Consider the following 13,490-nt stretch of genomic DNA (forward strand, 5'->3'; position numbering starts at 1 on the left):
ATTCCAGCAAAGCAATTGTGGATGATCTTCGATAATGTTGTCAGATGTTTGGAGTCTTTTTACGAAAATCTCTTCCGAACTGCAGCCCTAAAAGCGAAATTTTAAGACTTTCTTTGGTGGTGGTTAGGGATAGGAAAGGTTCAGGGACCTCCGGAATGTTCCCAAATTGAAGTCCTAAAAACGAAATTTAAGACCATCGATAATGATTGGGAGGATGGGGGCGGAGTCTTGAGGGTGTGGTTGGGGCGCTCTCCTTGAATTTTTTCGTAATTGCAGGTCAGAATGCGTAATTGTAGGCTAACTTTGATGATGATAGACTCTTCTCCGGAATTTCTTCAAAAATCAAAAGATTCAAGAACGCCCGTCTAGGAGGCAACCGATGGGGGAAAATAAAGGGATAGAGTCCCCATCTTTGCATATTTGATTAAATCATTGGTTAAAATGGTGTGAAAAATGTCCCTCGAGTTTTTTTTTTCTCCAAAACCATTTTTGTACTTTTGTTTTTCCATAATAATTTTTTCAATTACCAGGTTGAAATTTTCATTTGTTGAAATAAAGCGTTCGCGACCTCAATAAAAAAGCTGTAACCATTTTGGACTAAATGGTGCTTTTGAGCGATACCTTAGGATTCTTTTTTAAAACTATAGTTTGGTTTGAATATCGTACCGCCGCCTGAATCTCTTTATAAAGTTTTAGTTTACTTTCGATTTTTTTTTTTACAATTAAACACTTAGAACTATTCGTGTGACTGTTCATTACAATATTTAAATTTTTTCTTACTATATTTTAACTTTTTTTACTGCATAAAACATATTTTAACGGTCTATGAATTTTTTTCCTCTTAACTGAGATTTTACGAAGATATTTATGCAAAAAAAGAAAGAAAAAAAGGAAACGCAGTGTATAGAAATGCAAGTATTTCGGTGCCCCCTTTGATGCCATCATATTTTTTTATCTATTCATTTTTTATTGAACTGAAACTTGTCAAGAATTTGTACTATGCACTGAAGACTTTTTTTTCGTTAAAAAATGTTTGGAACAGTTTTGAGATATGTTTCGGCTGCCCTCGGTTAGGTACATTATGCATAATTTTAGAGGTTCCTAAATAATCTTCAAATTCGTCATTTTCTTTGAAAAATTTGCAGAAAAGTGATTTTTGTTACTCCTCTGTGTTTTATTCCAATTTTTCATTTAGTAATAAAATGTTTCAATTCCGCAGAGGGTTTCCTTTTCTTAATTACTAAAATGAAATTGGTGGCTCTATTACTGAAAATCGGGATAGAAAGTGCTGCACCTGCCTTCCCCCCCCCCCTGAAAACGTCCCTGGTTAGGGATAATGCTTCCCCCAGGTTGACATCAGCCGATGTCTCTCTGACGTGTTCATTAACTCCATATCTTACGAACGAGAGAAAGTGCCTCTTTCTAGGCACTATAACAAGAGGCAGCTATGCAAGAAAGTTATCTTATCGGCCGATGAATTTTTCAGACACACAGAAAACATCTTACTTCTCACATAAATTGTAAAATTTTCTTTCTTTATTAATAAATTGGAATAATGAAATTTCCATAGAAATTTAAATGAACAAAAAGGATGAAAAGCATGAATTTATTTTTATACTATGCAATTATAAATTTCAATGCGGCCCAAACAGAAGCGGCACACCAGGCAAATGCCCGGCTGCCCTCCGGCCCCATTCGCCCCTGATGTTGACAAGGGAAAAAAGTAAGATATTGCTAAAACTAAGACATCTGTATCAACAATGCAAATGCAATAGTCCTGCAGTACTATTTCCTTTAATGTCTTTACCTAAAGTGGTTAGAACCTGCACAGTTGTTATGGTACTTACAGCTAAGGAATCTAACAGAGCAAAGAACCCTTCTTTGTTAGTTGAAATTCTTAAAAATCTGTAATGGTGAGCTGCCGTGTAATAGAATGGTTGAGGAAAGTTATATGAAGTCTTCCACTTCTACTGAATTGATTGGATCATAAAATGCAAAAATAAATATATATGATTTGAGACCTTCTTTTTTTGCTGCAATAATAGATTGGTTGATTTTCAAAGAATTACTACATGCACTAAAATAACACATGAAGCATAAATTACAGACAAATATTTAATTTGAATATAGACTTATATTACAGTATTATTAGCCATGATGATATATTATATTCTGAAATCGTATAGTGGTTGTACACATTGCAGGTATGGCCGCTCGAAAATATAAACTATTGAAAACAGTTCAAATGTATCAAAAATCTGATTTATAACATTCTTATCATTTATCTTTCATTTGTCATGAATTAATATAAATAAAGATAGAACTTTAAATATATGCAATTATAAGGTACCTTATAAAATTTAATTCAAATTACTCACGTTAAATGATGAGCGGGCCCGCTATTGCACTGGTGAATATTCGCAGGGTTTACAACATTATTGTAGTGGTTGTCTTATTTGTAGGAGTCCATGTGATTCGCTGATTCGGAATTTTAACACAGTTCTCCTAATAAAGTTGAATATGGAAATTCAGGGTGCTTCTTGTTGCAGTACAGTAAAAATAGGGGTCGGACCCAAACATCCAAAAAAAAAGCTAAACCTGGTGCAAATTGTTTATTACTCTCACAATAAGAACAGGTAAAAAGTCCCACCCCATTGTGCGTCGGGTTTTGGAATGGGGGGCATCTAAAAATTGCTATTTTGGGTATTTTCCATAATTTTTAGAGTAAATTTAAAGTGAGAATATTATGTTATACTAAATTTAAAAGCATGAAATTAAAGGTGTTTGACCCCCCAAGAGAGATGACATAACCCACCAATGCTACAGAGCCCCCCTATCCCCGTAAAACGAAGCAGTACCCCCGAACCCCCCTCCATATATTTCATATGGAAACATTATTTTATGATAAGTTAAAGTTATAAATTAAGTGTGCCCATCCTCCAAGAGCGATGGTGCACCTCCTCTCAAAGCTACAACACCCCCCCCCCTCTGCCAAATAAAATAAATCCTCACCCCCCTACCTTTTATTTAAAGTAGAAGTATTATTTCATGCAAATCTAAAATGTATTAAATCAGGACTGTCCACCCCATAAGAACAGTAGCTCAGGTCCCTAAACGAAATTATATACTAAAATATTATCCTTCCCCCCCATCCCCTCTGATGGTGCACATTTGATTAAATAGCAAGAAAAATTACGCTCAACTGTTTTTTGCTTTCAAATGATTTCTCCTAAGCGTGTAACAAAAAGTCTTCGTTATCAAGATGTTTTTTGGAATCTAGATTCTCAGCAAAATCGTTCTTGTTGCAGCTATGTGTAACACAGTTTGTGCATATAATTGAGAACTTCAGTTCACTTTCAGACTTTTCAAACATTCACTATATCCAATGAACACCTCAGAGCAAGCACAAGATCTGAGACGCAGAAAGTCTTCTAGAGCAGAAGACTTGGCTGTTGTAATAGGATGCAGATTATATTTTTGTGGTGCTTTCTTTGCACCCATCAAAAATGGCACTAGCTTTCCCATACTTACAAGTGACTTATACACTGCATTGCTGGCATATTTCCTTGAAGCTTACATATCATTACCAAAAATATGATCAAGCAGGTATCTTCCATCCATTACATATGAGGCAGTGAGAAGCAAAGGGATGTAAGTGGCAATATTAAAAATTTGGAGATAACCAGTACAAATGGTTGCTGAACCTCTCCTCTATCTTGGGGCAAGAAATGGTACTAGTAGACCTGGTAGTTGCTTCTATACAGCATGATTTAGAAAAGAAAATCAATGAAAGTTTACCTAGGATCTTATCTTTAAACACGTTTTATTCAAAACTTGAAAATGTTCACTTACATCCCTTTGCTTCTCACTGCCTCATATATGACACCAGCTGTTCGTTCTGTGATGTTGGATGAACCTTTTGCTTCAGATAATAGCACTTTAACGATACAGGATTTCTTTCCTTCTGAAATCAGATTCATCGAATACTGATGGAGGATCAGTGCATAACTCGTACCAGAAGTTTTTAGCAATTTGTTATTCCAACTTTACTGTTCATACCATTCGGTGTAAAAGATGGTTTGGGCTTACACATCTTTACAGATAGTAACTACTCCCGTAACAGAAGCTAAAGACATAACTGCTTACCTCCTTTACAAAGAAATGCCACAAAATAGTTTGCCTTCAATTTCCTTTGATGTTACTACCCGCACGTTAAAGATCTCATCGCAATTCACCTTATCATCAGCGAGCAATACCACTACCAACTTGAGAGGGAAGAAACTTCTGGGGGCTTTAGAAACGGATTGTGATTTCCAAACTTAGAGACAAAAAGGTGTAAATATTTAGCATTCTATTGTTGTATTGCTCATTGCTCTTATCAAGACTTATTCTATCGTTGAATCACTACAGGTTCTAGACCACCTAAATTTGTCACTGCGTTAGATCGTTGGATAGCTGATGTTTGATGCGATCAATTCTTTTTTTATCGCATAATGTACTCAAACGTTTCAGATAGTGTTGCAAGTACATGTCCGCATATTTAGCATAATTCACATAACCAACTGCGTAAAAGAGAGGTAGCTTGGTGTTTGCAAATGAGAGCCCCCACCAACTTAGAGGGTGCAGAATTGCAGCATTGCCCGTCTCACTATTGGCAATTCCGGTTTGTCCCACCCTTACGGTGATGGCAAAAGATTGTAGAAAAGTTGAAGTAAGTTAATCAAGAAGAAGTAGAGAAACTTCGGTCAATTTGGACTTTTTTTATGCTGCACAGGAATTTTGTTTTCCAGCGCTCTAAACATTTTAGTAACTCCAGTCACAAATAATTTGGTTACTGAGCTCGCTTAGATCTTTTAGAATTATCATTCTGGCATTACCATATCATTGTAAGGCATTTTGTACTTCGGAAAAGTTTAAGTCAGGGAAATTTTTTCGTAAACTTCACTGCAATAGTCGATTTTAGAATAAATTCAGGGTTCCCCCCCCCCCCTCAAAGCGATGGCGCATCCCTTAAATGTGACGGAGCACCCATCCAGGATAAAAGTCCTTAAAAAAGAAAGAAATACCCCTTGAAAAAACTGCCTTAAAAATTCCAATGACGCAAAGCTGCTCCATGGACCCCCCCCCCTTCCCCCCCCCCCGCCTGTGCACCCTGTTAATTAGATTTTTTTTCTGTGAGAATTTATTATTTTACTATTAAAGAGTGGTTTCTGCGAGGTTTGAGATTTTTTTTAAAGTAATAGAAATTATTTTTATTTAAATAGAGGATTATTTCGCCCCCCCCCCCTTCCCCCCAAAACCCGACGCTCAAAGTGCTGGGACTTTTTACCCCTTCTTGCTGGAAGGGTAAGAAGTAATTTGCAACAGGTTTCACCTTTTTTTTTTTTTTTTTTTTGGATGTTTGGGTTTGGCCATTTTTTGGCCTAATTTTACTGTACTATTGGTAGTCTTCATTGATTGTTCTCTGGACAGTTCTTATAATGGAACAGACTATTTTTTCTGGATATATCTGGTCGGTAATCTTTGGTTCTTCACAAACATAATTAAATTCTTATATGTACACTGCTCAAAACAATTAGGGGAGCAATCAAAAATGTGAAGAAAACCGTGCGAGACAGCCACATATTGGCAAACAATGGATAGTACACACGTATCAATGCGCAATACAGAAAAAAAAGGTAAAAAAAATGGAATTACGCTTTAGTTCTTGGAAAATATGGACAAAAACATGAATAGATTATCTAGGGCAACAATTTGGCTATATGAAAACGATGAAAAAATATACTGTTTAGACATGATGCATAAGTTTTAATAGGGAGTATGGTCTCCTCGAACAGCTAAGACTGCTGCACACCTGTTTACTATGGGTGCGATGAGGTTTTTGATCTGACTGTGGAGAATACTGTTCCACTCCTCAAGAAGTGAAATCTCCAAGTCTCGAACAGTAACAGGCGGCTTTGGTCGCGCAGAATTCGTCCTCTGAGCATGTCCCAAACATGCTCGACTGGATTCAGGTCAGGAGAGCACGCTGGCCAATCCATACACTGTATTGTTTCAGTTTGAAACATGTTCTCCACCAGATGATCTCTATGCGGTCGGGCAATATCATCCTGGAAAACAAAGGAATTTCCAATGGCTCCAGCGTAAGGGATGACATAACGTCACAGTATCTCGTCTGCATACCTTTGGACCGTCAAAGTGCCATTCCGAAAGATATGCAGGTCCGTACGTCCGCCTATGCTGATTCCACCCCATACCATCCAACCAACTCATCTGTATTGTGACCTTTCACGAATGAATGCCGGGTCATTTCGAGTGACCCCGTACCTCCATACCAGAACACGTCGGATGTCGCACTCCAGACTGATTTGGGACTCATCTGTAAATAACACTTGGCTCCAATCATGTTGCTCCCAATCTCGATGTTCAGCAGCCCATCTTCTTCGGTTCGCACGATGGCGTGGGGTCAACGGAATGCAGACCATTGACCTATGTGCATAGTGCCCTCCCTCATGAAGCCAATTACGTACTGCTTGGCTTGACATCCTTCGTCCTGTTGCCAAGAGCAACTGTCTTTGCAGCTGTGTAGCATTCTCTGTTCTGTTTGGACGGGCTGTTAACAGTATATACCGGTCATCAGTTGCTGTACTGGCTTGTGCCCGACCTTGCCCTCGTCGACGTCTAACATTTCCTGTCTCTTGGAATCGATTCTACAGCCTTGCAACAACACTTCTGGAGACTCCAACAGTGTCTGCGATACTACGTTATGTTTGCCCAGATTCCAGTTTGCCTATGACACGCCATGTCATGGATTCCGGTAAATCACATTGTTGAGACAACCTCAATTAACCTTGTCTAAGAAAAAATACTGCGTAATCAAATTCCACAGTTACGGCAATAAAACAGACTTTTCTACAACATCCCGATTTCTGCCCTTATCTCCTTTTTCTGGTTTTTGACGTCATGAACTATGATTTGCATATAAAGTTTTCTTCTTCCGTTTTCTGGTAGGATTTAAATTATGGATTATTCATTGTATGTTACTTATTAATATGCATCTTTGCGTAATTTTGTTAAAACCATGTGCTCCCCTTATTGTTTTGAGCAGTGTATAAATGAGATTGAAGATAAGACGTTCACAAAACTAGAAACATCGAAAACTATACTAAACTACATATAAGTATACAGAAGATATGACTGCATTATATTCCTTTTATACCCGGGCGTGGACAGCAAGTCCAGCCCCGGGTCGTTAACGCGTCGACACTCTTGTCTAACGAACGGAACTTTTTCAAAAACTGCAGAAATCGTTGGGGGTTTCCCTATATAACCTTCCTTTTTAGGCAAACCCCGCTCATACTGCTACACAAGGGTAAACATAGCATTGCCCTCATAAAGTAAATTCCTGACATGTTCCCTCTCGATTCAAACATGTTGGAGATTAGTACGCGTTAAGAAAGAGTTCCAGATCTCCTTGGTTCAATTTCTTTTAAACATCTGCCATCCATGATAAAAATCAAAGCCAAAGTTAAAATTGGGCTAAATTATATATTTTGTATGTAAAGGGAAATGGTGTAATGTCCTCTGACAGCGGCGCATATTTGTAACGGCAGATTAGGCAGGGACCCCTCTCTGAGTGTAATGGGGTGTAATCATGCGCGGTCAATGAACCTAGTTGGCGCGGGAGAAAGAAGGGTGAAAAACTATCATCTTCGAAGGGGCTAGCGTTGTATGAAAACTTGAAAAATAGATTCAGGGATGGCAGGAATATACGGATATTAAAAGTGTGGCAGTGTGATTCCTATCGCACTGTCACAAAATCCTTGTCAATTTTTAGGTAAAGTACCATGTGAAAGAACTTTTCTTCTTATTCCTGCTCCCCACTTCTCTCTAGTTCGACATTTAACCGTTGGTGTAACATATTTGTCCCAAATAAAATCAATTCTCTGGCATTGGAAAATCTCAATATCTTTGCAAGCGTAAGGTTTTAATGTGTTTTCATGGTAATCAACAAATGTTTTAGAGGTTTGTGGCTTTAAGTTACGCACGTCGGTTGTCAATCTATATATATATAAATGGATGTATGTTTGTGGGTGTGTGGGTATATGTGTATGTTTCTTATACAAATCCACAGTTTTCGTCGGATTTCTTCCAAATTTGGCACACAGGTAAATTGTTACTCAGGAATTCATATAAGCGGGTTTTTGGAATTTTAAAAAGACCCGAAGAGGTCTAAATTCATATTTTGAGTCATAAAACTACTCTTTTCTACACGAACGAATTTTTGTATAGTTATTAATTTAGTCTAAATGAAAAGCCCGTAAAAAACTGCCCTAGATGAAGTTTCTTCAAAGATTAACTACTATCGTTAAATTTAGGAACTTTGATTCCAAGCTAATAAAAATGATTTGCAACTTATAACTACCGGGAAATATTTTAAACGCAATCAACACAAAAAGTATCATAGACAAAGGCCGTTAATGTCTTTCAGCGACCAGCGAAACGCATGCTTGGTAAGAGAGCCGTAAATGTACGAAACTTTGCTGTACATCGTTTCGTAGCCCCAGGGATCCATTGATGCTACCCATGGTTCTACTTAATTTGAATGCTACCGTTAAATTGAAATGGTTAATATCGTTTAATTAAAAAAATCCACAACAGCAAGAGTTGCGTGTAATTTTTTTATCAGTGTTTTCCACGTTAATAGCAGAGAAAATACAAACATTAGTAAGGTATATTACATTCAAGATTGGGATGAACTATCTTCGACTGTTTCAGCATTAGAATACTTTTATTAAAACCACATCCATTTCATTTATATGATCCTTACGAAATCAATTTGAAATGTGTAAATTTTCTGTATACTATTCCTCGATTTACGTTGAATCTTTAAGTAATTTAGTTCAACTATAACCAATAACCTAATTCGGTTAAATAGAAGTCGTTCCAGGCTATCAAAGAACATGTATGTTTGTGGGTGTGTGGGAATGTATGTTCCTTCTACAAATCCAGTTTTCGTCGGATTTCTTCCAAATTTAGCACAAAGGTAAATTGTTGCTCAGGAGTTCATATAGGCTGGTTTTTTAAATTTTAAAAAGACCCAAAAAGGTCTAAATTCATATTTTGAGTCATAAAATTACTCTTTTCTACACGAACGAATTTGTGTATAGTTATTAATTTAGTCTTAACGAAAAGCCCGTAATAAACTGCCCTAGATGAAGTTTCTTCAAAGATTAACTACTATCGTTAAATTTAGGAACTTTAATTCCAAGCTAATAAAAATGATTTGCAACTTATAACCACCAGGAAATATTTTAAATCTACTCAAAACTAAACGTATTCTCAACGTTGGTCGATAATGCCGATTCGCGACTGCAGTAAAGCATGTTTGGCAAGAAAACCGAACGAAATCAAAATGCTGCTGTTAAGCGATTTTTGAATAGCATCCTGAAAAGCAGGAATGCATTGCGGTCTTCGACGGTTCTACCTACTTTGTATGCTTTCTTTTGGTATTTCCGTTGCAGTAATGGTAGAACGAAATTATAGATTAGTATTTCAAACATGAACAGCCCAGAAAATATCAAAACCAGCTCGGTATCAATAATTCATTCATTATCCATGTACAAGCTTCAACAATTTAATGTTGGATGGTGCTTAAAACCAATCTGCATATGTTCTTTATACGTCCATGGTTTACGTCGGATCTTTACCTAATTCGGTTCAACTAAGTTGAATAGCTGAATTCTAACAAAGAACAAGAGTAAAAAATGCTAATTTCGCAAATAAATTGCAAAATAATAATATTTGTGCTTAGTAGCGTATCTGGAATTTGTTTTTCAAGGGGGAGGGGGATGGTCATGACATTTCTTACATGCAAATAAGCTACCATGCTAGGATTGCCAATATCTGCTAAAATTAAAGGTTGTAAACCTTTTTCCCCCGCAAAACCACACGGAAATATAATTCACTGGAATTCATACACTTTGGGAGGGTTGGAATTTTAAGTTTGGAAAAAATGCAAATAAATATTAATTTATATTTGAATTGTTTTAAACTGCAAAAAAATGCTACGTTTTTTATATAAACAAATGTCTTCATTTGAAATTTTATATTACCTTAATGCTCGAGTAATAGTACATCTGATGAAGCATCTTCGCAGACTAGCAATAGTTTTATATCTGTTAGCAGGTATGATGCAACTTTTGACACACATAAATTACTATTTAAAGGCATGATGAAATATTACTTCACAATATGAAGTTTTTTTTTCATCGTGAAATAAGTTGGAAAAAGCTGCATTCCCAATTGAAAAGCTAAGGTCGATAACTGCTATTGTAAGCAATCGAAAAATATTGGAAGTTTGTAGCTACCATTAAGCATTTCAACCGTCATTGAAGAAGTGCTGTGAGATATGAATGGAAAATTATCGCTATAATAGCTTAAACTCTCTTAAACACAGTATAGGGATAAGGAGAAAACACTTCGTATCTCACGTGTAATCACATTGGACGGTTAAGTGCTGTAAATGTATGTGAGATATAACTATTTTCGATATAGATAGCTTTATGTTACTTGATCAAGGTTGGTTTCATTTACAAATGTAATTCTTCTTGCTGCTGGGAGGGGGATTAAGAACAATATTTAGGAGAAAGTTTTGATTTAAATTTATAGATTAGAAAAATGTGAATCATTTAAGTTTTTAATTTTTAAACTACGTTTCGAAACGTGAAATACATTTCGATTGCTTTTAAGCTGTGGATAAGAAGAACAAAATATGCAACAAGATGCTGTAAAATGTAAACAAAAGATTTGTCTATTATACAGTTGTAAGTACAAAACAAGACATTTATTTTTCAAAAAATTTCACGGCCTGCAAATAATTAAAAAACAAAATCTAGCACGGATAATGACCAAAAAGGCACACGCCTACTTTTTTCTCTCTAACACAGTTTAATTGACGGTTTTGAAATAGTTCGTTCAATAACTTCACGTCCACCTACTTCCATTTTTAATGTTTTACATACCTTAAAATAATGACTGTAATGTAGTCAGTTGACCCATTCCCACCTCTCACGACGATTGCATCCCTCTAAATTAAAATTTTGATGCTCTCTAAGGAATACTCTCTCTAAAGCAACAAACTTAAATATGTGTTCTCTCTACCTGCATCAGTGATATCATGTATAACATTTACGGCAAGTATTAGATCTTAAAAATTTGAACTAGAACTTAAATCTTGACAAATTTTAAATCTTTACAAGACATTAATATTACTGTCTAACTATTATTTTCACGTACGAAAATAGAAATTTGACGTCAATATAAGAAAATAAAATGTAGCCGACGTGCGTCTTTTTAGGCAAGTTACACTCATCCAATTTTACTCTATGGCATGGCACTAAATCACCATGGCAAGAGCGAGCAGACACATTTGGTAAAGTTTTTTTTTATACTAAGCAAACTTTTTCTGCCAAATGTGCTTGCCTGAAAACATACAAAATAACCTATCACTTGATACCTTCATTCTTAAAAAACACCGCAAAAAATTTTTGTAAAACGGAGTGTTATCATCTGTTAACAACACTGACTGAATTTATTTTCTGTACGGTGGACTATTTGTTTAGCTTTTGGACATTGAGGATGATTTTAAATTAATCTGAAAATATTGTAACCGTGTCCAAGAAGACTATTTTGTACATATTTGTGCCTGCTATAGGGATTGACTTTTATTTTTTGGTAAGCTCACGACTCTTTCTAAGGAAACATTCAATGATTTATTTCTGAATAAAATGCATGTGATAAGTACTGTTGCATTTTTTGATGTATTGGGGAAAACAAAACCTACAAAGGCGGCACAACGCTTTTCTTTCAAAGCATCACATAAAAGGTTGTCCCACACGATGTGCAAAAGACAATCATTTGTCTTTGCCATGAAGACAATTTGCGTACTGGCCGTCTGATTCAACCTCAGACAACGTACCAGTGGACACTACAGAGCCCAAACAATATTCCTCACACTTTTTTGCTTTAAGTTGATGCTACCTTTTCGGCAAATGCTTGACTTTCTGTGTTATTTAAAGTATTTTGAAGTTTTAAGCCAAGAAAGCGTTGTGAATGTATTTTTTTACGCTCATTTGGAAGTAATTCATTCCATTGATTGTCCAAAAGATATGTTGCATTAAAAAGCACCCGGGCAAAGCCGGGTAGTAAGCTAGTCCCATTTAATAAGATCTTTATGATGGAGAGATTGAACTACCAGAACTACATTTATTTCTGGACAGTTTAAGATAAGAAAATCCAATAGATTATTCTCAGCAATCAGTATTGACCAAGCACAACCAACAAAATAATGCAATAGTTAAAGGGGGTGGCGGTGCAATAGGTTTGACACAGGATCCATCAGCACTTAGGCGTTGGATGGTTTCTAGACCAGAAAGAAGCCGATTGATAGAAGTTTGAGTGTGATGTTAAGCTAAAACATGAAGAAAATAGTCGACTCCATCATGAGCAGTACCACTCATTTTAAGTTAAATTTTTTACTAAGGTTCGATTTTTTACTAAGGTTCAAATAAGGGGGGGGGGGTGAGGATTTATTTTATTTGGCGGAGGGGGGGGGGTGCTGTTGCTTTGAGAGGAGGTGCACCATCGATCTTGGAAGATGGACACACTCGATTTCTAACTTTAACTTAGCATAAAATAATGTTTCCATATGAAATGTATGGAGGGGGATTTAGGGGTACTGCTTCGTGTTACGGGGACAGGGGGGCTCTGTAGCATTGGTGGGTTATGTCATCCCTCTTGGGGTCAAACACCTTTAATGTCATGCTTTTAAATTTAGTAAAACATAATATTCTCACTTTAAATTTACTCTAAAAATTCTGGAAAAATACCCAAAACAGCAATTTTTAGATGCCTCCCATTCTAAAACCCGACGCACAATGGGGTGGGACTTTTTACCTGTTCTTATTGGGAGGGTAATAAACAATTTGCACCAGGTTTAGCTTTTTTTTTTTTTTTTTGATGTTTGGGTTCGACCCCTATTTTTACTGTACTATGTTTGATATGCAACTTTTTTCTATTACATACTTGCATGCAGTCACACAATACTTTTTAACACCTCTTAAAAACATAATTTTTTCATTTTCTTTCAGTTTTGACAGTTCATCTGTCACCTATCCACTAACAACGAGATCTTCAAGAGGTAGTCTGCTACCAACTGCAAACAGTTTATCCGTGTCTACGTTTGAAAAATCAACTTTCTTTATGACAGAGGCTTTTATAACTCGAGCCATAAAAGTTTGAACAACGGTCTCTATTTCTTGGTACAATTTGTGCATCATAGGCGCTTGGCATTGAAAGCGTTTCGTGAACTGCATAAACAAATCAGCAGATGAAAAGATAAAACGCAGCTCTGCTTTTATAGAAGATCTTTTTAAAACATTTGCAACAACTTTGTATGACCTGCATTGCATAGCTGAATTCTTTTTCAA

This window comes from Uloborus diversus, chromosome 5 (genome assembly GCF_026930045.1).
Source record: "Uloborus diversus isolate 005 chromosome 5, Udiv.v.3.1, whole genome shotgun sequence".
In the NCBI taxonomy this organism is placed as follows: Eukaryota; Metazoa; Arthropoda; class Arachnida; order Araneae; family Uloboridae; genus Uloborus; species Uloborus diversus.